The 26,147-nt window shown below is 47.7% G+C and overlaps 1 protein-coding gene across 20 annotated transcripts in view; it reads left to right on the top strand.

Moving 5' to 3' along the window:
- The window catches only part of Pknox2 (PBX/knotted 1 homeobox 2), a 262,470-nt gene that overhangs the window by 159,029 nt on the left and 77,294 nt on the right, over positions 1-26,147 (top strand). For 17 of the 20 annotated variants that reach the window (XM_039082146.2, XM_039082131.2, XM_039082143.2 and 14 more), the window contains one exon: positions 8,698-8,803. The exons of 1 other annotated variant lie outside the window; for it this stretch is intronic. The gene's annotated coding sequence lies outside the window, so the exon portion shown is untranslated. 2 more of the 20 variants (NM_001271279.1, XM_039082140.2) reach the window with 2 other exon arrangements.

The raw sequence follows: 26,147 nt of genomic DNA, 5'->3' as shown, positions 1-26,147 counted from the left end.
TTGAAAGAGAATTCCTGGTTGTCAGGTCCTTCTGAGTCCAGCCCTTTGCCAGCAGCCTGGGGAGGAAGGTGTTTTAAATGTATCCCTTCTCCATCCCTTCTATTACTGAGCGACATCTAATCAGCGCTTTATGGACATTTCTTTCCTTTTCTTTTTATCCTTCCTCTACTCTCCTCAGAGGAGGTTACTGTGGAGGCTCTGGGTATAAATCTTCCTGAGTGGCCCTGTGCCTTGGGCAGCAGGTCATCTGGTTGGCACCAGCTCCTGTAAAGTGTGATCACTCACACTTGGCCTGAGTCAAGCGGGCCAAGGAGGCACAGAGAGATTAATCTCTTCAATGACACGATTCCTGTGCATTCCTTAATGACTGAAATTTCTTGTGTAGGGAAAATTGCAGTTTTCCCTAGAGGGCATAGAAGGGAAAGCCAGGGCTTAGCAAGTGGGCATTTGTGTGGGCAGCAGGTGGGCATGCGTGTAGATAGCAAGTGAGTGTATGCATGGGCATCAAGTGGGCATTTGTGTGGGCAGGTGTGTGTGCACATGGGCAGAAGGTGAACAAGTATGTGGGCATGCATGTGGGCAGCAAGTGGGTATGCATGTGGGCAGAAGGTGAACATGTAAGTGGGCATGCGTGTAGGCTGTACCCCTTGCTTGGAGTCCTTTGCCCTTTTGTTGTGTGTGCATGACAATGAGCATGAATCAGAATCTTTGTGTTTATGTTTGGAGAGAGAAAGAGAGAGGAAAAAAAATAAAGAAAACCTCTCTCTCTCTCTCTCTCTCTCTCTCTCTCTCTCTCTGTGTGTGTGTGTGTGTGTGTGTATGTGTGTGTGTGTGTGTATGCATGTGCGCCTGCGTACATGCGTACACGTGCATGGGAGCTGTCCTTATCATTGACATTGTGACTATGTGTAGATCAATGTGTGTGTCTTTAAATATATACATTTCTTTTTTTTCTGCATAAATTATTTCATGTAAAGGCCATCCAGAGATCAGTTTCTGGCATCCCTTTTCAATAAAGCAATATTATCAGAGCTTGGTCCCAAAACTAGTCCCTGGAGAGGCTTTCCCTACATTCTTTGTCAAACGAAATGTCACGGACTCACCAAATGACGAGAAGAAAAATTCTTGTTTATTTCCCAAGTGAGGTAGATAGGAAGCTCTGTTTCTTGACATCTTTTCCCTACTAGGTGGGCAGGTGGACAGGTGAACAGAGGGGCGAGTGGGCAGGTGCATAAAGGCGTAGGTGGATAGAGGGGCATGTGTGCAGGTGAATAGGTAGACAGAGGGGTGGGTGGGCAGGTGGACAGGTAGACAAAGGGGCAGGTGGCTAGGTGGTCTGGTGGACAGAGGAGCAGGTAGGCAGGTGGACAGAGACAGGTGGGCAGGTAGACAGAGGGGCAGGTGGGTAGGTGAACAGAGAGGCAGGTGGACAGCTGAACAGAGGGGTATGTGTACAGGTGGACAGAGAGGCAGGTGGATAGAGGGGCAGGTGGGTAGGTGGACAGAGTGGCAGGTGGGCAGGTGGACAGAGGGGCAGGTGTGTGGGTGGGCAGGTGGTCTTTAATCTCGTTTATAACATGAATCATTAGAGTGTAAAATAGCAACCAAATCTAAAAATATACGTACAAGTGACTTACAGAAACACATTGAGAGAATTACCAAGTCAGATGCAGGCAGTGATGATTGGCAAATTCAGATTATTGCATGAGCAATGCATCTCTGGAATTTAATACTCCCTTTCCTACTTCCGTTAAACAGGTTGACTCTGAAAAATACATAATTGGTACAAGAAAACCATTTCAAGAATTGAGATTTAGAAACCTAAATCGAAGAGCAGCAATGGTAACGAAGCAATACAAACCCAGTAATTTTAGGTTATGTCACTTCTAGACTAAAACAAAAATCACCTGTGTGGTCAACGTAACTATTAGACAGGGCAAATAGTGAAAGATTACAAATGTGAGGAGCTGACTCTTGAAAGATGGTGTTTTGTTTTGTTTTGTTTTTTACTAAACTATGTCTAAACATACCCTTACTCCCCACTGAACACACGTGGATGTGTATATGCAGCAAATACCATAGCATCCGCAGACACACCCCGTGAGCTAGGCATTCCTATTTACAGAAATAGGAAGGTTTATTACATTATGGTGGAGCTTGTTCAGGTTAACACAAGGAGGAAGGGCAAGACCTGGCATTGAATCTACGTTTGACTGGCATCACCTCTCTGTGCCAGTTTTCTCACACTCAGGGAGTGCAGAAAGCATGTGAACTCATCCTTAGTCAAAAGCGCTCAATTCAGGGACATCGGGAAATATGGAGAATAGCAGTGTCTTCGGCGATGAATGCTAATAACTAAGTTGGCGAACTCTTCACTGAAATATTCCAGCGTTGATCTGAGTTAATATTTTCTAGTACTGTCTTCTCTCAGTGTGACAAGAATGATAGTTTGGAAGATCTACACAGGGTCACCTAGGTGTGCACAGAGGGAGTACAAGAGAGACCCAGGTTCATGATGATGCTGTTAAAGAGATTTTATTTAACTTAAAAGAGCTGAAGTTCTAGAAGATACAGTAAGGTAAAGGGTCCACGATAGACAGACAGACGGACGGACGGACGGACAGACGGGCAGGTGGGCGGGTGGATGGATGGAAGGGAGGGAGGGAAGGTGGGAGGGAGGGATAGATGGATGAAGCAGATCTTCAGCTGTGAAGGAATTAGTTTGGAACTAGCCATAGGGATTGGCAGGTACTGGAGGTTGAAAGACAGGAAGCACCGGATTCTTTACTAGGAAACAGGGTATACAAGCTGGTGTATGTACTAGACATTGGGTGTTGGATAGCGGCAGCCTCTCTCGGCTGGTTCAAAGATTCAAGTCCAGAAGTATTGGGGCTTGGGTCAGAGGAGATGGTCCACGCTGAGAATGAAGGGCAAGAGCTTAAAATATCTAGAGTTTCAACTTCTTGGTGTTGGAAAGCTGCTGGGGTCTGCCCAGAAGAGACACAGTGCCATAGGGTTTCTATTCCTGTACAAACATCATGACCAAGAAGCAAGTTGGGGAGGAAAGGGTTTCTTCAGCTCACACTTCCACATTGCTGTTCATTACCAAAGGAAGTCAGGACTGGAACTCAAGCAGATCAGGAAGCAGGAGCTGATGCAGAGGTCATGGAGGGATGTTACTTGATGGCTTGCTTCCCCTTCCTTGCTCAGCTTGCTTTCTTATAGAACCCAGGACCGCCAGCCCCGGGATAGCACCACCCACAATGGGCTGGGTCCTCCACTTGACCACTAATTGAGAAAATGCCTTACAGCTGGGTCTCATGGAGGCATTTCCTCAAGGGAGGCTCCTTTCTCTGTGATAACTCCAGCTTGTGTCAAGTTGACACACAGGACCAGCCAGTACACACGGTGAGTCGAATATGATACAAACTCCCAAGGAGCATGTCTGCTCCCAGATTACAATCCGGGCTCTTGGAAGGCGGCCTCCTTGCTCTTGGTTTAGTCTAGGCTTTCCTTAGGGTGACAGTTCAGATTTAATTAATGATCAAGAATCCTCAGAGAATGGACGGAAACGTCGTATTTTCAAGCCCAGCCTCTTGTCTGTAGAAGACAATGAGGCCAATGACAAGGATGATGCTGCAGCCAATGTCAGACTGGAGGAAGACTGTGATGTCCGCCGTGACAACACACATGTGGCAGACCCAGAACGAGCTGCTGTACTTCCTTAGCTTGCACATCTCCACACAGGGAAGGAAGGAGGCCAGAGACTACAGATGCCTGCTGGGGAATTGCAGCGTGGACATTGTAAGCAAACTACGTTGTCACAGCTCTGCTGAAGTGGACTGCAGGTTGAGTGCAGACTCTTTCAGGGTGTGTGGACCACGTGGACAAAGAACTCAGCTCCTTTTGGTACTCCCATACTCCAGGGTGGAGGAATTTCCCTAAGTAGAGGGGGTAGGCCCTCACTTTGGGCCTCCGAACTGAGATTCTAGTGGCTATCTATATTACTTCCCTGCTTATCTACAAAACACTGCAAAATTGGTAAAGGCATTTTTGGGGGGCAGTCGCCCTCCTAGTCAGAGGAAGCCCAGATAAGGTGAACTTGGGCATCGAGATGGGACCCAGTGCAACTAAGGAGATAGAAGTCGCACTCCATTGTTTGGAGAGGTAGTAGGGATGAAAGGGGTTTTATCTTCAAATGGAAACTCTGATTCCATCCTTCCTCGTCTCCTTAAACATCTGTATCTTCACATCGGGTCCCACAGGCCTCCGTTCTCTGGGCGTCCGTCCTTCAGTCTGCCTCCATGACTCAGCCCTGACTTTCAGGTTGTTTGTCCAGCTCCAGCTCGGGGTCAGACAGTATTGTCCCAGGCTGTCTGTTAAAGGAGGAAGACTTTGAATAGCGAAGAATAGCATGGTGGGGATCTTTGCCCTGTGGAACAGGAACACGCTGGTCGCTGAGGTAGGCGTTAGGAAGGATGGCTGCCACGTATCTGCAGCTTCTTTCTCCCTTCCATCCTGTTACTGTCTTTCATCTTCCTCCGAGCTTTCTGACATGTGAGCTGCCCTTCTTACACTCAGAGGAATCACTGTCAGTGACAGAGAGGAGATTACAGGCTATATTTCTGCCTCCGAGCTTCCTGTGGGCGGCCAGGGAAACAAGTGGAGATAGCTGCTTGTCAGTTCTGGGAACGGAGAAATCTATGTATATTGTAGCCCCGAAGCAGTGTCCCCCGCAGGGGCATGCTGGTGTCACCTCTGATCATTCTTCCTCTCGCTAATGTGCATTTTATTAATCCCAGAGTGGAGCGGGAGGCCAGTGGGCTTCTTTTGACTAATGCTGGTCTGAATCCCATCCGAGGACCCCCCCCCCCCCGCATCACCTGAGGGTGGGTGGGGATATAGCCAGGGCTGAAATCAGGAGCCTGGGACTGCAGCAGGACCTCAGGAGGGAGCTCTTCCCCACTTGCACACACATTCTCTCCAGGGCCACAAAGAGCATGGTGAGAGGCTGAGGCTGAGGGACATTGGAAACAGGCAGGGCTTCTTACCTTGCCTAGCTCTGGACCTAGCCCTGACCCTGACCTCATCTCTCTGTACTTGACAGAGGAGAGGATGGTGAAGCAGCAGCCAGGAGCATTGTCAAACACACACATGGCAGTTTATGGTACTTCCTCAGGACAGGAAAAGAAGGTTGGAGGGGAAAGAGGAAAAGGAGAGGTTGGAGATTGATTGATTGACTCATCTTTAGGCTCAGGCCCAGGCACATGGTAGATTCTTAATACATAGACTAAATTGAAGCAATTTGCACCTTTGCAGAAGAGGAGAGGGGGTATCATAAACGGCACCTCACAACAGTTCTCCCATCTGCCATGCCAGCCTCAGAGACACAGAAAACGAGACAGGGCAGTTGATGTTGGCCAGACTCTAGGAATGGCCCTCTAGACATGTCCACCTCTGCCTTCCCCTCTCTCTGAGGAAAAGAACATCAAGTTAGCACTGCCAACCGCAAGTGTTCTCTTTGCATTGGTGAGACACACAAGAACAAAGAGGTCAGGATAGGGAGGTGCTAGAAGATTGGGCAAAAGCACACCCGTGTCTGAGTTCCCTAAGCCTCATTAGCTACATGTATAAATGGGAACAACTACTTGGCAAGGAAAAAGGTGTTTCTCATATGCTGCTAGTAGGACAGGACTAGGAATGACACTCCTGTTGGGATTCTGTGGAAGTTCTTTAAACAAATTCGTCTTCGGACTTGGCAACTTGGTAACTTGGTAATTCCACATAAAACTTGCCCCAGGAAAACGATCAGGTCTTGGGTATAGGTCAGCCACCAAGAATGACCGCTACCTGTTGGTGATAGCAAAACTGGAAATAATCTAAGTAAAATAAAAATTTAACTGGATAATTATAGCATGTCGATAAAGTGTAATGTCATACAGCTATTAAAATAATGGATTCCAGTTGGCAGTTGCTGCACTCACCATTAAGCCCAGCACTCAGGAAGCAGAGGCAAGTGAATCTCTGAGTTCAAGGCTAGCATGGCCTACAGAGCAAATTCCAGGACAGTTAGAGCTACACAGAGAGAAATCCTGTCTTGAAAACAACAAAAACAGCAAAATAATGATGTTGACGATTGACAATGATGATATATGTGCACTATACTGCCAAATACTAAGTTGTGTGCACTATATGGTACTATTTTAAGAAGCAAGCATTTTACTTCAAATATCAGGCATACCCATCACATTACAATAATAACTTTACTCCTCTTATTTATGTATGTATTTCTATACGTATATGTGTTTCGTTGAAGGTAATAAAATATTACTTCTAAGATTAGCTTTAAGAACTAAATAAGGGGACTGGAGAGATGGCTCAGTGGTTAAGAGCACTGACTGCTCTTCCAGAGGTCCTCAGTTCAATTCTCAGCAACCACATGGTGGCTCACAACCATCTGTCATGGGATCCGATGCCCTCTTCTGGTGTGTCTGAAGAGAGCAACAGTGTACTCATAAAATACATAAATTTTTAAAAAAGAATTAAATAAGGTATTTCCTATGGGAGTAATTTAGAGACTGAAAACGTATAAGATGTGCTACTGGCTTTGAGAGGTTCACAGTTTGGAAAGAGATGACAGAAATGTAAAACAACCATTGATGGGAGAGTACAGCAAGCGCTTCCATAGACAAGTAGCATGTCACTTAGAAACACAGAGGAAGAAAAACTCCTTTGGCCAACCACCTGATTGAGATAAACACAAGAATGGATAGGGTCTTGTCAGGTAGAAATATAGGAGTATTGAGAGACTGGGAATCTGTGGGCCAGGTGTGGCACAGGAGAGTGGTCATGACTGAGTGGAGAGTAGTGGACCCCTGGGTATGCGGACGAGGATGAATGTAAAAAGACAGGGTCCCATGTTGTCACTGGACTCCTGAGTGTCTCCCACAGCAAGATACCTTTGGGCATACGAGTGGTGACCCAGCTGTAAGCCCATGAAAAGCCATGAATGCTCACTGCTTATAGATAAGTATGGATGCCTTGAAGGCTGATGGTCTGTGCCAGGAGGGACTGTAACAACTGTGGCCAGGGAGGATGGTCCTATCCAGGATGTGGCCCTAGGAGTGGAAAGGAGTGAAGGTGATCTTTATCTCTCATGAGGAAGAGATGAGAAGGAACCACATCAGGGAGTGAAAATTCTGTGTATCTTGGAGAAGAGGACTCAGACATGCCTCCCAGGTTTGCAGCCCTGGGCTTACTACAGAGTTCATGGACAAGGTTACATGGAGGCAGAGCAGGGCGAGGGAATGAAAAGGGTGATTTGGTAGCAACAGTGCCCCGTTCTCCAATGGTGCTGATTTCTCTGGCCTGTCTGAATGGCTCTCCTGGTGCTCAGAGGGACCTGTAAATGGGTCTCAGTATTTATCACTTCTTGAGAGGACTGTGGGGTATGAAGAAGGCAGGGAGGTTGTTTTAACCCAGAGGGCGTTTGTAACTGGAGATGCCCAGGCTACCTGTTCTCCTTTGGAACATCTCTCGAACACATCCTATTCGAGCATGCCCTGCCTTCCTTGCAACTGGGAATTCGGACGTCCATCAGGATGCTGGATTTTGCCTGTCTGCCACCCTCACCTCCCCAGCAATGTGACATGTACATACACACACACACACACACACACACACACACACACACACACACACACACACACACGGTGGGGGCAGGGTTGGGGAGCTTTGTTGTGCAGGCAGATGTCTAGTTTCTACTTCCCTGCTGCAGCCCCAGCCTGGGCTGCTTGTCCCCACTCCTGCTGTTATGCCACTAGTTAATTACATTTGTTACTGAGGTGCAAATGTGTTTTTACTAAGTTGGTCTTAACTAGGAAGGGGCTGCTGATATTACAGATGACAATGTCCTCGGGGACAGGGCTAGGGCTCTTGGCTAAAGGAAGTAGCCCCTGCTGAGAGTAGCCCCTGCTCCATCCTGGCACCTAGCAGAGCCTCCTTGGAGTCAAATTAGCAAGTCCTCCGTAGGAGAAGGTGATGCAGTGATTGGGATGGACCTGTCAAGACAAAAATGGCAAGGCTGACCACCAAGACTCTGCCTTGGACACGGTTCATTTCAAATATTACGAAAATTAGTTCACAGAATTAATTCACTTGAACCTAAAAATAATGTTTAGAGGCAGGCAGCCAAGGCTCCATTTAGGCGTCAGGTTGTCTTTCTTTGGTTCTAGTCTATTACCCTACTGACTTTTCCTCTCCGGTTCCCTGTTTCCCTTACACCCCTCCTGTCTTAACCCAACTGCTGTCCCTTCAGACCCTAACTGAAGCCTGGCGGTCACCACCTGGACCCTGCTCCCTCTTTCTCTGAGTTCCCATCTCACAAGGTGTTGAATGACTCTCCCAGTGTTCAAATTCACTCCTAGAGCCCTTTTACTGCTGAGCAGAAAGCTGTAGTCCACCCAAGGTGAGGAAACCAGAAAGGCAGCCACAGGGCAAGTCCAACTGTGACAAAGTCTGGGCTCTACAAAGATTTGGTCATACTGAGGAGAGAGAGTGGAGCAACAATGACACGAGGAACTAGATCCACCATTTCTATAATAGGGCATGTCCTAGGGAGGAGAAACTGGGGTGATAAGCCCAGTCCTCTGTGTGCTGATGCCTCTCCTGAGACCCTCTGTCCCCTTCCTTCTGCAGGTACTCTCCCTGTAGCTGACTAGAAGTGTTTCTGGCCCAGCTGGAAGTGAGAAGAGGGGGCTGAACCCCCTGAAGACCATCCTAGAGGCGGTGGCATCATCCAACAGTAAGGCATGCTTTTCTGTCCTTTGACACATGCTGGACACCGCCCCCTCCCCCGCACGTGCCCCTTCCCCCCACACTGTCCTTCCTTCAGAGTCCCTCTAGCACCACTAGGTTACCTGAGCCGACAATTAGCAAGGACAGCCCTAGACAGCAAGCACTGCTTGTATTTCATGTCTTCCTGACTTCCCTAGCCAGACCTGTACTGTGCTCTATGCACTTTGTGTTCTTTGAGGTGCAGGTGGATGGGTATTGCACACACCCCCATGGTGATGATTATGTGCAAAAGGCACCTGAGAATCCCCTAGGGATGGTGGTGATAAATGCCAGTTCAACAGTCAGAGAATCTGATTCCGTGAAGTAGCTGAGGATGACCCACACATATGTACCCCAAAAGACCTGATAAGCAAGGAGGAACCTGCACCCCAGATGTTTCTGATGGATTAGGAGAAATAGTTCCTTAGACAGTACTAAGTACTTTGAAATAGAAAGCTCCCATTCAAGCTTCCTAGCGGGTGTGAGTTTGGGTTTTGTTGAGGTTTAGTTTTTTTAGGTTTTGCTGTTTATTTGTTTTGTTTTTGTTTTTGATGTGGTTTGGTTTTTGGCTTTCCTTTCAGACCCCACAGGTTTACGTAGCAGTATAGTTAGCAATTTAGAAGCTCGGTTATCCAAAACAACCCCGTTTCTCTTTCCTGTGTGTCATGATTGGGTCTGGATCTGTGATGGTGAGATCCGGTCACAACGCCCAGGGACCTTGTCCAGGATTCATATGTTTTCATGATGTCTCTGGGTCCCTGTAAACCTCACTATCCATCAGCTTTCCTTCTAGGGTTGGTAATTACTGCCACATTGCCCAGAAAAACCTGTTCCCTTGTAAAGGAGGAAGTTGCCAACACAGGCAGTGAATGTGGCACCCTAGATTCCCAGGCAGGTAGTCAGTAGTCACAGACATTCATAGATGACGATATCTGAGAAGTAAAGAGCAGGTAGCCATGACTGTCCCACTCCCCATCTGTAGGCACTGTGGTTCTGATGTAGTAGTGATGAGATCAGGATACTCTACCATGAGCAGGCTTCCACATGAGTCAAGGCAGACCTACATTTTGAGGGGCGATCACCCTGAAGTCGTAGTTGACAGTTCTTTTGGTATTAGGAGCCTGAGTACACAGTACTTGTAGTTCACTGTACACAGAGGCTAAGAGGAGGCTTTGAGGAGTAAGGAGGGGGAAAGGAAAAGATAGAGAGAAAGCCTGGCGCTGGCTTGCAGATATGTTGAGCTAGTTTGAGTGTGTTGCTTCCTAAAGCCAAGTCCAGAGACTTTCTCTGCGACTAAGGTGCCACTGGGGCTCTCCTCGTGGACTGCCTGCTAGAGTCCTGCTCTCTCCTGGCTAAGGCTGTTGCTAGATTCCATATAAGCCAGCCTGTGCCATGTGCCATCTCATGGTTGCTATCGTACAAGGCGATGGCTTGCCTGACTTAGAATTCCTGTGTGGCTGTGTCTCTTGGGAGAACGGGGGCTTCCACCAAGAAGATGGAAGCCAATACAAATCCAAACCCGACCTCTAGCCCCGAATTCCCGGACACAGCGACTCACCACTGAATTTGTTTCTCCAAGTGAGCGGCAGTGCGGTGTGTCCTGGAGACTGAGCACAGTTGACACTACTGCTTGGATGGGTGCGATTGGCAAGGACGATTTTTGTAGCTAATGCTGGAAGTGTGGCAATCAGAGAAGCTGCCAGCTGTCTCACTTAAATTCTTAGCTCTCGCTCTCTTTTTTTAAAATCGTTTTGCTTACATAATCCACCCCCTTTTTATTCTCTAATTCTCTCCTTGCCAAGCTGGCAGCAGAGGGGAAGGGCTGGGGTGGATGGGGTAGCAATTACACATCAGTTTGGGGAGCATTTACATTTTGCAATTACAATTTAAAAATAAGTCTCGTTAATGATCTCCACGTGTAAACGACAAACCTTAACTGACATACATATTCTCCTGGGCCTGCCTGCCTGCCTGCCTCTCTGCCCCGAAAGCTCAATGCAGGCAGAAGTTCCCAGGGAGACACAGAAGAGGCTGTGGAGGCTAGCTCAGATCTAATGGACACTTAGGGCCATTAATGTGTGCCTGAGGTTGGTTAGAGGACAAGGGCGGGGCTCGGGATGTGCAAAGCAAGGACTTCAGTGTCTCTCCTGTATTCATGCTGGGTATTGGCTCATTCTCTGAGATTCAGAGACTTGTGGTCGATCTCTAAGTCCTTAAGAGGTACCATCGATGCTCTAACCTGGGGAAAGGGGGAAACTCCAGGTGCTTCCCAGGAGGGAATTTTCTGAGTAAACCCATGAATTCTAGCTCATTCCTCTGGGCTAGTCAAAGCACCCAGCTGGTTTCCTACTCAGGCTCAAGATAGGAACTGTACACATTCTTTCCTTGATGAGGAAAGACTTGTCGGCACGTTTTGTTTGAAGCCCTGCAGAAACTCATATTTTAAACTGACCCAGCATAGTCTTAGTTCCTAGCTGGCTATTTGTTGGCTACAGGACTTGGGCACGCTCTAGTACTTAGGCCTTTTATCATTGTCCTTTGTCCCCTTGTCCATTCTTCCCCACTCCTTCCTTTCCTCCCTCCCGTCCTCTTTTTCTTTCGTCTTTTTAAGAGAGGGTTTTAGTTATGTGGCTCAGGCTAGCCTCCAACTCACTGTCTCCTTCCGTATCCTCCTGAATGCTGGGGCTACAGATACAGACCCAGCCCATCGGTGTCTATGCAACTGTAACAGAAGCCAATGGGCTCTCGTGGCAGTGACCTCGCACATTTCTGGTGCATTAGAAATGCTTAGAAAAGGTTATCCTTTGTCCAGCATTCTCTAGCAGTTCCAAGGTACCTTCTGTCTACCCTGAATCTGCTGCTCTCCATGGATACTAAGCAAGGGGGATCTGGTCTCGTTTGCCCAGGCTTCTTTAAAGTCTAGCCATCTTCCTACTGGGTGGTCCTAAATACTTCTCCTCTTCCGAAGCTTCTTTAAGAGCACAGCATCAAGCTTCTGGTCTAGGTTCCCTCTTTTGGTCAGTGCTGTGCCTCACTATGTTTCCAGGACACTTCTTTACCTGGTGGCCCTTCCTTAGCATCATGCCACTCTGGTCCCCATCTAAGAAGGTAGTAAGCCAGATGCCCTCTAAGCCTTTCTCAGCTCTCCTCCACCAAATCTTATGTAGAAGTTACCCCTTAGGCAGCTTCACTTAGGCTAGTCGGAAGTAACACATACAGTCAAGAGCTCACAGTTTCCGTCAGTCATGGTAGCACACACCTGCAGTCCCAGCGTTAGGGAGATCACCGCAGGGTGATCACCAACTTGAAGCCAGACAGGGCTACATAGTGAGTCTCTGTCTCAAAACAACAACAATAATATTCCTATATTTGATAGCATTTATTTTTAGTATATAGTGTTATATAATATATAATGCATACTATGTAAAATTAATGCGTATTATATAAATTTAAATCTTAACAGTGAAAAATATATAAAATAATACATAGTTATATATAGTGCAATTATACATAATCCTTTATGATACTGTATGTTATTTATGATATAATATGTGCTGTATTATATGTATTATAACCTATGTAATGTTATCCATCCATATGTAATGTTATCAACCATATCCATCTAGTATGCATAGTAAAATTCTAAGTTTAAACCTCTTTTCTCTTTCATCTTTTTTCCTTTTTCTTTTTCACTTTTGGGAATTTGAGGCAGCTTCTCACTGTAGGTCCCAGCTGGCTTGGAACTCACTATTGTGGATTACACTGGTCTTGAACTCCCAGGAAATTTCCTGCCTCTGCCTCCTGAGTGTTAAGATTCCAGGCTGGCATACCCCACAATGCTTGGTCTTTCTCTTTCCTCTCGATGGCATTTCTTCACCAATTTCTAATTTTGCAATGAATAGCCATGGAAACTAGGTTTCCTATGTTATAGCATGGTTCTACATTCTACTGTGGTACATAGAATATGATGTTTTTAAATTGTTTTCAATTTATTTTATGTTTTATATATATGAGTGTTTATTTTGCATGCATGTATGTGGACCACATGTGTGCCTCGTGTCCTCAGAGCATTGGGTACTCTGGAAATGGAGTTACGGATGGTTGTGAGCTGTCACGTGTATGCTGGGAACTGAGTCCAGGTTCTCTACAAGAGCAGCACATGCCCCTAGCCACTGACAAAGCCACCTCTCCAGCACCAAGATATAATGCTTTAAGTAGGATGTAAAATAATTCTTACTATAGAATATTTACACATAATATATATTTATTTATTTATAAATAAAATTTACCCAAGCATGGTAGAGTTCAAGGCCAGCCTGGGCTACACAATGAGACCCTATTTCAAAAAATGAAAGTGTAAATACTGTAAGTATATAATATATAGCACTACATATAATATGTTATATACTATTTCACACAGTGTATGTAATGTAACAATAGTATATTACCTACTTTCTTTACCTTAAGACTTGGAAGGTTTGTATTTTTTGCGTAAGTGTGGTTACCTCTAGATTCTGACTAGAGGTCAATTAAAAGACTGAACTGTAGACAGAAGCATGATGTCCTCTGAGAGGCTCCACTGAGCAGGCAGTTGACTCAGACAGATGCGGAAACTCACAGCCTAACAGTGGAAGGAGCTTGGGGACTCTTACGGAAGAATAGGAGAAAGGAGTGGAGGCCCTGAAGGGGATAGGAACTCCACAGGAAGGCCAACAGAGTCAACTAACATGGATCCCTGGGGCTCTCAGAGTCTAAATCACCAGTCAAAGAACAGGCAAGGGCTGGACCTAGGCCTCCCCACACATATGCAGCAGATGTGCAGCTTGGTGTCTTCATGTGGGTCCCAAATAACCAGAACAGGGGCTATCCCAAAAGCCGTTGCCTGTGTGTGCGGTGTGTTCTAGCTGTGCTGCCTTGTCTGGCCTCGGTGGCAGAGGAAGCCTCACAGAGATGTGAAGTGCCAGGTTACAGGCTTACCCTGGGGAACGCCCCCTGCTCAGATGAGAAGGGGAATGAGGGATAGGGGAAGGGTTGTGGGAGGGGGTGACCCCGAGGGGGGCAGTGAGAGGAACGTAAAGCAAATAAGTAAAAAAATTAAAATTAAATTAAAAAGACTGAACTAAGTTGGAAGGCATGAACCCAGTGTGGACGTGGAAATGTCACTCCGTCACATCATCTGGTTGTGTGCTTTGACTGCAGGAGAGGCAGATCCCCCGGGGTCAGGAACACAGTGGTGTAGTGACCCCTCCCTGTCCCTCTGGGTTTCCCTCTTTGGTAGAGTCATGGCTCCTTCTCCCACGTTTCCTTATATGGTAATAATATTCAGAGCTGTTGGTTTTGCTGGCATATCACCTCTAGATATGTTTTTCTCAATGTTGCTGAATGGGAAGTGGGGTGAGCTCTCACACAGCCAACATCGACTCCATCACTTGCTTGGTTGACTCAGAGTCTTCCTCTCTCGGGCCGGGTTTTGTTTTGCCACGCTGAGAATCAAACACAGAGCTTTTCACACCGGGCAGATGTTCTGCCACCAAGGAGCACACTCCATTCTGCCTTTGAGTCTTGACGATGATGCTCCGCCATCTTATTTCCTGCCCCGTGGATATCCTTGGGAACTTCAGGCTCCTCTCGTTTTTCTCTTGGGGCTTCGGAATGGGCGTAGTCGGGGACCTGAAGCTTGCTTTGCCTCCTTCTCTCTCTTCCCCAGCCCTTGGGATCCTCTTCACTCTGAAGTCGCCTGCTTGGCTTCAGCTCGGGGAACTTTTTCATTTTATTATTTCTCTAGTCACTGTCCTCAGTAGCCTCTGCCTTCTCCATATGGCACGTCAATCGCTCACGCAGGACTCGGAACCTACTGGTTGGTTACTGAGCCTGCTATTTAGGACCTGAGCTCTAAAGAGGACCCTGTAGCCAGCTTGCTGCTCCACCTGAAAAAATTCCTGTTTGTTCAAAGGAGTCAGAGCTCTTGGTTGTTTATGACCTAGCTCTCTTGGTCCTCTGACAATTAACCCTAGGACCTTGGATCCCCACTGCTCCTGGACTAGGGAAGAGGCAGCCAGTTTCTGGTCTGTGAAGGGGAAGCTGGGGTACAAATCAGGACAGTCATGGCAGCCATCCCTCAGCTGCGGTTCACTGTTAAGAGCCTTCCATCTCCCGACATCCACGGTCCTTGACCCAGTCTTTCTGAAATGGACTTCCTTATCTCTTCATCTCTCTATGCCCAATCTGCCTACCTCCCTCTCCCACCCACCCCCATATTTTTAGCCCAGGCACATGCACACATGTCCTGTTAGAGAAATAATCCTGATAGTTCAAGTCTCCCCCGTATAAATCCCTGGACAAGGACTTAGCAGATGGGTCTTCTGAGTGCTCTAGAGCAGAGGCTGTGATCTCATATCACAAAGAGGCCTGCAGAGAGCAGGGACCCATCCAAGCTTTTCAGATTGGTGCATTAGAGGGGTGTCAGCTTTCGTGGGAATCCCATTTCCCAGACCTTTCTGCCCTGATGACTTCCCGCATATAGCTCAGTCCCCCTGCATGCCTAGGTCACCCTGCTCTGGACAAAATGAGTCAAGATGCTTCTTTTACCTTTGGCAGCCTGACCCTGAGAGATGCTCAAATCCCAGGAGATGGAGGTCTGTTGTAAGTTGGAGCCTCCTAATTGGTCCTTGAGGACCAATGGACAAAATTATCTTCTCCACTCTTCCTTCTACCCACCGGTCCTTTCCCTAGCACAGCAAGGGAAGCTTATCATCTAGGGTGAAGAAGGGGAGGGAGAGGCACAATTTTTAACTTGCAGAAGGCAAGGGCTCTTTCTTTTCCATCAGCATCATAATGAGAGGAAATTAGTCGTCATTGCAAAGACTCGGTGAGCTATACTTCTCAGACAAGTTACCAGTGTTCAAAGTGTCTGCTGCCAATATGAAACACGTCTCCGGGTCTGAATGCAGCTGGAAGGGCTGAAGCATGACTAAAGGTTTCCCTGGTAGGAGCCAGAGGACTACAGACCCCTTCCTAAGGCTGGGGTGAAAAGGAAGGGGTCTGGCAGGAGGAAGCCAGGAGCCAGTGGGAGGTGAATCGCGTAGCCCTGGTGCTCTGTCCTCATGTCTAACAGCTGCCACTTTGGAGGCTGTAAGTAATACCATTTGCTGACCCAGAACAATGTCTCTATCCACTGCCCATGCAGCTTTCTGCCTGGAGTCTCTCTGGGCTGAGATGGAGAAAGTGCAAAAGAAAGGTACCCTGGAAGGGGCTTCTGTTAAAGACAAAACAAAATAAAACAAGACAAAAAAGCAGCTAGGACTTAGATGTGACACAAAGCATCACTCCCAAATGATGGAGTGGCACAGCTTAAAACACATAATATTACTGAACTTTGGAAGGAAAGAGAAGAGAGTCTCAGCCTTTGGATTGCGTTTGAATAGGGACGCTGCTTAGACGCTGCTGTGGATGGACCTGGAAAGCCATACGTGGGATAGCCAAGAAGGCCATGTAAAGACAGAGAACAGGTTAACAGCAAGATTCTCCTTCCCCTACTCTATTTAAGCCCCAGTGAGGAGGCACTTGGGTCCAGACTGACCAGGAGGCACTGACATAGAACCTGGGTCAGTGTGAATCAGAGCTCTGGTCTCCCTTGGAGGCACGTGTGATCAGGAACAAGCAGCCTGGGGCTTGTGCCTACAGCGCGTGTTTTCAAAGTTCCTGCCAGACAAGGAAATAAAGTATCAGGTTCCCAACTCTCCAAGGCCTCTGAGGTGCAGTCTTCAGCCAGACACTCATTGTCTCATGTTCATTCTTTGATTTCATTCTTTCCCTTCCTAATTGAGCACACAGTCCAGTGAATCTGTGAAGGAGACTCCAGATCTGCTGTGTCAGCAAGCTAAATGTTTTTCCTCTGTCTCAGTTTTATCATGTTACAAGACCCCCCCCACCCCTCCCCGTTCTTATCTCTGGTATCAGCATTTTCCTTTTTCATCTCCCTCTCATTCATTTTTTTCTATAAAATAACAAGAGCAAAATGCAATCAAATATTTGCATACATTTGGACTAGTTCTGCTCGCTACCAGGGTAAGAGTACCAACAGGAAGGAACCATGGAGGAAGCAGCCCCACGGTGGGAGATGATGAAGCCCCACTGTGGGGAGGTGTGGGAGGTACCTGGATTAGCTATCACTAAAGCCCACATGTGACACGCAGAAGACACCAGTATTCTTTTCATGATACGATTTTTTTTAGAAGTCTGGACCACATGAAAATGAAGGAACAGTCTCTGTACAGGACCAAATCCAAGATGGCAGTTTGTTTCCACAACCGCCTTGCCTTCTCAGTGCTGGGCTCCTTCTCATTTTCTGGGATCACTTTCTTCCCCAGATGTTTCTGGCTTTTATCCTGAAACATTTGTACTCCTTAATCAGACTGTGTGAAATATTTTAAAAATGATTCCACCTGTCTAAGCCTCAGTTTTCCCATCCACAAATTGGGCCAACATGACTGACTCTGCATGGTAGAGAAAAGGCAAGGGTATCAATATATGCTTAGTAATATACTCAGTGTGAGCTAAGGGTCACTATTCACTCCTTATTACTGTCTCACCGTCATCAAAATTAACGATGAGGGAAGGGGCTAACAAACTCCTCTCTGACGTCTAAAAGGCACCTGGACCTAAAAGGTCCTAGATTTGCACTTTAACAGAAAGCCAAAGTAATGGGTGTATAACTTTGCAGGAGTATTTTATTCACTAGGACAAGAGGCCTGGGAACTTGTACTGCATACACTTTTACCCCACAAAACAACACCTAGAAAATGGAAGCCATAGCTATGATCTTATGCTGGGGAGCAAAGAGGTTCCTGGGTAGGGAAGGGCATATGGCAGAGATAGGAATTTTTCATGACTTAGAAATGTGTGGAGCAACATTTCCGCGTCCTGCAGTGGCGCCCCATGTCTGCCCGTTGCAAGGCTCTGAGCGAGGCTGAAGGTAACGGAAGGCTTCGTGGTCAGTTGGATAGGGTTTGGAGCCAAAGTTTGATGAAGGAAAAGTGATGTGGTTGTGAAATACAGAATACCATCCTATCCTAACTGGTGAGGAACAGAGCAAAAGGTGCGCGAAGGGTACATCTTAGGTCAGAGACAGAGGACATGTGTGCCAGCAGGGATATGAGGCTGGGGCCCCGTATAGACTCACTTCCTCTCACATCGACTGCCATCCTCTGTCCTTTGTGGCCTGCTTCTTGGGATACCAGGAACACAGAGTCAAGGCACATGCCCCCATTCTAGCAGCAGTAAGGGCCAAAGTAGACGCCACCCGAACGGAGAAGTACGCCCACTGCTGAGGCCAAAGAGCTGCTTTTTCATCAGATTGTTTTATTTTTTATTTTTCCTGGAGATGAACTTAAAAACTTGGATCAGGTATCGACCCAAACAGGTATCAAACAGCCAGAGAACATAGTTTGGTACTTCTCGGAGAGGAAAAGGCCTGGCAGGCCCTCTGCAGAGGCTCTGGTTCCGAGTCTCAGACTGTCCCAGCTAATAGGCTGAAGAGGCTTCCCAGGCCTCTGCTCTGTGCTCTAGCCCCTCCCTGCTTGCTCTTCTCCTCAAGCTCCGCCCTCAGCCCTCAGCCCTCAGACTAGTCAGGGAAGAGGCAGACAGGGCATCAGGGACTAGCCGCCTGGCTTCTGTCATCCGGGATCCCCAGGATCTGAGCTGTTTGTCTCTGTTGAATTGTGAGCCTCTGGGGCCAGGCCTGTGTTGTTTTCTCAGCTCTGTTCCCCAGGCTGCTTTCGGCTCTCCACAAATAATAATAAACCTGGGAATCAAGTCCGTCGAGGGGGACTTTGCATCCCTGAGTTCATCTTTAGACTTGTTTCTCTTCGTGTGTGCAGACAAGAGAGAACACGTGGTGGCATCTCAGGAGGCCAGGTTGGAGCTCCCTGGTTCCCTGGCAGTCCGCTATCTGCCAACACCTGGTGGAGGATCGGGAGGGCTCGTCTCTGTTGATAATCATTGGAGTTGCAAAGGAAAAGACACAAGATTGAACCAAAGGCCTTAAGCCCTCTCCTTTCCCGTTCCTCTCTTTCTCCCACCCATGATGTAGACTCAAAGGGGGCTGGACTGAAAAGGAAGGAGGGTAACTAGATGTGGAGGGGCATGGCTGTGATCCCAGTGGGTGAAGAGCTGAGGCAGGAGGATCTCCATTTAGAAGACACCCTTCTGAAGAGTGGGAGGGAGTAGCACCAGCCTGTTTTTAAAACGAAACAGAAAACAGAAAAGGGAAAGAGAGTTCAGAATTGTGTCTTTAGGTGAGAAGGTTGCGGGCGGGGTGGGCAGGCAACTGGCGCAGGGCAGCTATTAGGCTTCCTCTCACTTCCGTTTCTAGGCACAATGGAAGAGTGTCAGGGAAGGAGACATTTTCTTCAAGTTGAACACTTGACAAAAGCAAGACCCAACCTCAGTAAATGTGAAGTTTAAGAGGCTAATGATACCCCACCAGGGCAGAGTGGCACCTCCTTTTCAGCAGCCTACTCCATCAGAAGTCCCGGGGCCACCCTCTGCCTCCCAGCACGGGGAAGAGCAAACCCTTCTGGGAAAGGCACCATGCGTGCTCCTCCCCACCCCCGCCCCAACCCCTGTGCTGTTGTTTTATTTTGTTTAAAGGAACCAAAGGGAGAAAAATTGCCAAGTTGTAAAGTGTTTAAAGAAGAGATGAGAATCTTCATCAAAATGCTAAAAGCTGGAGGGGGGGAGTAATGTGCAAACTCTTGCCTGCTATTTATGGGATTGATTCTCAGATCAAGAAGAGGCAAGCAGTTGGATGAAAGGAATTATTGTTAAGCTCCTCGGTAGGAAGATCTAATGGACAATTGCCGCTATCAGGGGGAATTAAATTGCTGTTTCAGTTTGTAAAATATATCAGCGGCTTTTTGAAGCCAGTGAAGGTGTGACACAGAGGCAGGGGGGCGGGCAGATAGGGGCCCCACCATTCTGCTGAGCTGGTATCGAGCGGGAACAGATGAGGAAGAGGGTTCCGGGCCTTAGACTGTTTTTGTGCTAAACCGAGGAATGGCTGCAGTGGAGGAAGAGTGGAGGGAGGTGGACTCTGGGCCCTGCTAAGATGGGAACTCCGTGGGTTAAGACCATATGCCTCCTGGTGACAGAGCAAGACAGTGGTCTCTTCTGTGGGAAACCTGGTCAGGCCGGAATCCAAGGAAAGTGAGTTTTGTCCTTGAGGAGTTGCTTCAGGAACCATGAGGAAACAGTAATCCTCAGTGTTGCCAGTAACAGTTGGGGGCCCAATCTGAGACCCTGTTTAAGCAAATTCTTTGCCTTATGGGACCAGTAAGTACCTCTCTTCCTAATGCTATAGATACAAAGGGATACAGAGTAGAAAACAGCCACTCCCCACACCCCAGAGCTGGCTTCTAGAGCAAACTGGTACTCAATCTCTAGGCTGGAAAAGACTCATTTGCTCACCTTCGTGGTGAAATACTGTTATCCCATATAAAGGACAAACAGCAGGGTGGACTTTGGGGTGGAGAGAGGGTCTTGGGAGTAGGACCGCTCTTTGAAGTGAGAAGCTTAAAGGAGGTCCATGTTACTCAATTTCTCCGTGAGGCACTCTGGCTGATGGAGACGGGAGGGAAAGAGATGTTCATAACTCTTAAGTAATCTGCTGTGTCTCCACTCTGTTCCCTGGAGACCAGCATCATGCTATTAGGGCGTGACCTGGTGCCGCCTTCTGCGTAGGAAACCCTAGAAAGGTAACAAAGAAATGCTAGGTGGCCAGAGAGCTTGGTGGCCTTGCTCTTATTGCCACTTCCTGCTCAGGGCAGAAGGCACTCATGGTGTGTCCAAGCAGGACCTAGAGGGGAACTGGAGAAGTGGGCCTCCGGGCTGCGTCATTCTGTGAGACCTAAGCCCTGGGCCAGGCGCAGTGTGTCCTGGGACCCACGGAGTAACTGTAACTGTATAGTATGAGTAACTGTAGAGTGAGCCATCCTTGGAATGGAGAGAAATTAAGGACTCAGACCTGAGAGCAAGCGCATCTTAGTTCCTACCCACAAGTCTTTCTTTTAGTGATATGAACACAGGTCCTACACCTAGCTTCCAAGACCCACTCTGAGTTTGATCTGACCAAATGAAGGACTGCCTTTTGCCTTCAACAGCCTGAGATCAGGGGGAGTGGGAAGAGGCATCTGCTAGTCTCTGGTCTTCCTGTCACCAGACTTCACAGATCCTGAGGCTTTCTCTCTCAGCCCAGCTGTACTCTCCTGAGTCACCTCATACAGTGGATTCTGCAGTGTTTGATGAGCTGTGAGTTAGGTCAGGGTCTTTCAGCCCCCACCTTAAAGACCCTGCATGTCTCTCTCCTTTGAAAACGGTTCAATCAGAAAAACTAACTTGGATGTAAAGTTTCCCCTCACATTTTAGAAATTTGTAGCCCATTGGTGCATCTCATTTCCCTCCCTTCTCCTTCATTCTCCTCCCCCCTCTTCCTCTCTCCTCCCCTCTCCTCCAACCCCTTCTCCCCTCCTCCCCTCCTCCCTCTCCTCTCTCCTTCATCCTCCTCCACCCTCTTCCACCCCCCACTGGCCTCAGACTTGTCTCTGTCCTCTTCTCTGTGCTAAGTCCAGTCATCCATCCCAGGGACCACAGAATTCCTGTAGAAACTCAGCTTTTTGCTTATGGTTTCAAGCTTTTACCGAGACCTAGTGTGTGTGTGTGTGTGTGTGTGTGTGTGTGTGTGTGTGTGTGTGGTGTGCATCCACACGCCTGCGTTACTTTAGATAAATCCACAGAGTCACATGAAATCAATGACAGGTTGACACCGTTATTTCAAGATTCATCGCTCGGAGTTGCCAGCAGAGGAGACCTAGCCAATTCCTCCCCATCAACAACACTTTTTTCCCAGGCATAATTTATAGCACTGGGGTGAATTTGTTTCTAAAAGATGAATATCACACTATCAGCAACAGCTGCCTCTCATTTTTATTTGTTTTTAAATTTGACTCAAAGTCCAATTCTCTGTACACATCAGAAGCTGTAAATCCTGAGGCGACTGATTACTTGATTTAGTAAACAGGTTATATTATATAATGCAATTAAAGAGGGGCCCTACGACGCCACCTACAGGTGGCTTCTTGGAAGGGGAGCTGAGCTGGCATCATTTGTCATAGGGGACAAGCCTAGTCGCTGAAGGAAAAGAAAGGGGGGTCGTCGGGGACTGAGTCAGGTTGAGGCAGCTGCCCCTGAAGGAGAAGCTTAAGCCAGCCAGGTTACTAATGCAGCCAGTCACCCCCTCCTGCTGCGTTCACAGTGTTATTTCAGCCTCCTGCAAATCTGTCTAGACCTCAGAACCGCTGGCCTGGGCTTCAGAGAGCGGACTGCTTTGGGGATGCAGGTGGAGGTATATCCTAGGAGGCTATGGAATAGGATGATGGAGGATTCCTGGTTTGCTAGCCTTGGGATGCTTGCTCCCCCCTCCCCCCAGTGAACTGAGGGAGGAAGAGAAACTGAGAACTGACTGACCCTTGGAATGAAACTCCAGCTCAATTATTGGCATTCAATTCAATAAACATATGTGGGGAGCTAATTCTGTGCGATGGTTTTGCAGATGTTGGAAGCTTCTCTTATTCCCGCTGTCCAAAAGGGAAAGCGTTGTATAAGAGAGTCTACAGGTTGTAGAACTCAGACTTTTGGACCCTAAGCACAGGCTAGATCCTGGGATTTTGTAAATCTTATTCAACTGACTTTGCAGGTGGGGGAATTGAGGCCCAGTCACAGAGTGAGACTTCCATAGGCTCCATTTATGCCAAAGTAAGGAAACCCTTGGGGGGTGGGGGTGGGCTCGATTAGCTGCTATTGGATGGTGGGCAGAATACCCCCAACACTCCTGGGATACATTAGGCTTTGAAACCTCCCGTGTTTTTCTACTTAGGAAAAAAAAGAAGAAGAATGTACTATCACAGAAAACCAGTTTCTGAAGGGGAGAAGGCACTCAGTTCTCAGAGCTTAAAAAAAAAAGATATCAAACCAACCAGATATGGTGTGCAAAACCCAGCACTTAACTCCAGAGGCTGAGGCAGATAGTGAGTCTGAGGCTAGCCTGAGCTACCTAAGGAGACCCTTGCTTCAAAAATAAAATATCAAACAAAATGAATAAAACAAGACCAGAGTGGGTGAAGGAGAGGATGCCTCAGAGGAAGAAAACAGAACTTTCAGGATCAAAGAGGGTGGGAAGCCCCTCCCCCTTATTCTTCATGCCATCCACCTGCCCAGTCTCCAGTCTGGAACACAGGGGCATGACAGGAAGGGGCCAAAGCAAATTTGAACTTCCCTTCCTTCTTCTACCTCAGCACCGGATACAAGGATATAATTTAGTCCCAGCTAGGGTCAGGGGCCAGGAACAAATGCTGTCAGGCCGGCTGGCCAGACAGTTCCCAATTAGACTTTGTTTCTCATCCTTAAGGCCTCAAGCCCCCAACCCTTACACCCCTGCCCAATTACTGCCCGGCAGCATTAACCCCTTGGTGCCCCGGGCCGTTAATGGAATGTTAATTGGTCTAATGGGTTTCATGTCAACAAGTCCTAATGAGCTCCTTCTAACGAGCTTGGCAATTTTTTCCCTAAGCCTATGTTTGTCAACACAGTGGAGTTTGTGCTCCAGTCTGAGGGCATCATGGCACTGCCTCTGGGGAGCTAGAGCTAAGAAGGCATGGAGAGGGGCACCCCTAAGCTGTAAAGAGTCTTTTGTACCCGCCTTTGGGGCCCCAATCCCCCATTACCTCATTTGGCTTCGGAGCCTGCAAAATGGCACTTTGGAACCTTTCGATGACAGGATCAGTGATACAAATTACTTCCTCCTGGATATCTTGTAGAGTTGAGTGCTGGATAGGATTTCCCCTGCCATGTAGCTGTCTTGTAATAAAGGTCTCAGCATTAACGAGAAAATTCTCAAGCCGAGTCCAGAGCAAGGAATTTTCCAGGGTAAATGTTCCTCAAAGCCCTCTGATTACGGACGTCACTGGCTATGGTCCTTTGAATGCCCTGGTGTTATGTCTAATGACAGAAATGAGAGGGTGTCTGGACAGGGCCAGTAACCCCACAGAACCGCTGACGAAAGCTCTGGAGCCCTGGAGCTCTGAATGGGTTCTCAAAGAAAGTGTATAGGACAGGCTTCTCTAAAGATCCAAGACCCCCATCTGTCGCTAAAGGGCTCCCCTACATCCAGACCGTATGTCTGACAGGATCACAGAATCCCCACGTCCTTCTCCCTTCAAGGAGGCTAAAGCAAGATGGGGCATGCGCAGATAGAGGGATTAAGGGCACAGCCAGCCTCCCCGGATGAGCATGGAAGTCTTATGCAGCTGAGCGCCACTGGGTCAAGTTTCCAAAAGCTTCTGTGTTTGTCTGAGCTGAGAGAGTAACTTAAGCCATTTTTTTAAAAATGACCTCCAGTTCTCTTTCAGGAAAAAATCTTTAGAGGGCAAAGAGCAGTGGCCTAGGGACTTTTACGGTGACCCCAGGAAAGGGGAGGAGCCGGAGCCAGCTAGCTTCCTTGCTGCAAAGCCTAGCAGGCTCAGAACTGAAAACTGCTTTCGCCTCGTAGGTGGTTGACTCTAGGATCAGGACACTTTCAGCTATCCTTCCTTGTTCTGCAACAGGCGTTATCAAGTGACGCCATCACTTAACTGACCTTGCCTTAATTATGGGAGCGTTAACGAAAGAGTGGGGAATTACGACTTTTCTGTGTAACCATAATTCTTCTGTTCGAGTTTTCTTTGCCTTACCTTCACTGTGAGTTTCTCATTTACGTACGGAATGAAGTTACGGAAAGACTCAAACCCAGTGTTAAAACAGTTGCCCCAATTGGCTGAGAAAAAAACCTTCCTGGATGTTGCTCTAGCAGTGTCTCTGTCCTGTGCTCCCTCTTCTGGAGATTTCTGGTATTGCAACCCTTTTCTGTCTCTGAATAAGATTCTTGCTTTGCGACTCTCTGTCTTGCTGTGTGTCTCTGTCTCTCTGTCTTGATGTTTCTCTCTGTCTCTCTGTCTCAATGTTTTTCTCTCTCTCTCTCTCTCTCTCTCTCTCTCTCTCTCTCTCTCTCTCTCTCTCTCTCTCTCTCTCTCTCTCCCCACCCCCAAGGCCCACCCTCTCTCCCAGGCCTACCCTGCTCTCCAGAACCAAGGCCCAGTCAAAGTTACTTTATCTTCCAGAGTTCGTAACATCTCTCAAGATCTCTTTCTTTATCCTCCCAGGTTTTCAAAGAGAGAGCTGATATACTCATTTTAGTATCATCTTTGGGGAGTGGGTGTATGTGGAAGGGGTACGAAAACAGGGTCTTGTTATGTAGACCTTAGAGACCTGGAAATGCAAGACTGTGCTCAAAACTTGTGCCTTCCTGCCCCTGCTTCCCCAGTGCTAGAACTATAGAGTGCCAGGTGTGTGCCTCCTTCCTGGCTCTCTTCAGAAATCTTCATTTTGAAGGTCTTTCTAATGTCTCAAGAAATTTTCCTCTGGGCAAGGGATGGAGTCCATGTTTAGAACAGCTCAAAATCCTGGGATCTGTCTTTAGCATGAGGGAGGAGGAAGAAGAGGAAGAGGAAGAGGAAGAAGAGGAAATAATCTCTTTTTTCTTCTGGAATTCTCTCTAGTCTGCCCTTGCTTACTATGACTGGCAACAACCCACACAAATCCCGGCAATGAAGACAAACCATGATACTTTTCCTGACAGAAGCTCTCCCACTCTGCTCTCTCCTAGGCTTTTGAGCAAAGGATAGCCTGGGTCTCAGTGGCCATCCTGTGTTGAGATGGACACAAGGCAAGCCCAGTGAGGCAGGTCAGAATAGAGAGAAAGGGTGAGCCTTGAAACCAGGATGCTCGCTCTGCTCAGGCTTGTTGCTCAGCCAGCACTGTCATCCCCAGCCCCCCTTTACTTTCTTCCTTCCTGCCAAATTATCACCTCCCTCTACCAACCATACCTTCCCGCCCCCCATTCCCTGGGGAGAAGATCTGGCCTCATTCATCCATCCAGCCTTACTCCTTAGCCCAGCTCCCTGCACAGAGTCGATATGTGATAAGCATCTGCTGAATGAAACATGATCCTCACTGCTTTGCTTGTGCGCCTGAGGTCAAAGCATGCCTGGTACTTTGGAGACTTGGGTCAGGCCAGGGTAGTTCTTCATTCTGTCTTTCCCTCCCTGAAAAGAACAACAACGAAACACACACACACACACACACACACACACACACACACACACACACACACACTCCTGAGATCAACATCTTTTTTTGAATGGCACCTCTAAGACCCCTTTAAG

This window comes from Rattus norvegicus, chromosome 8 (assembly GCF_036323735.1).
Source record: "Rattus norvegicus strain BN/NHsdMcwi chromosome 8, GRCr8, whole genome shotgun sequence".
Classification (NCBI taxonomy): domain Eukaryota; kingdom Metazoa; phylum Chordata; class Mammalia; order Rodentia; family Muridae; genus Rattus; species Rattus norvegicus.
The sequence above is the reverse complement of the archived record's forward strand: the minus strand, read 5'-3'. Positions and strand labels throughout refer to the sequence as shown.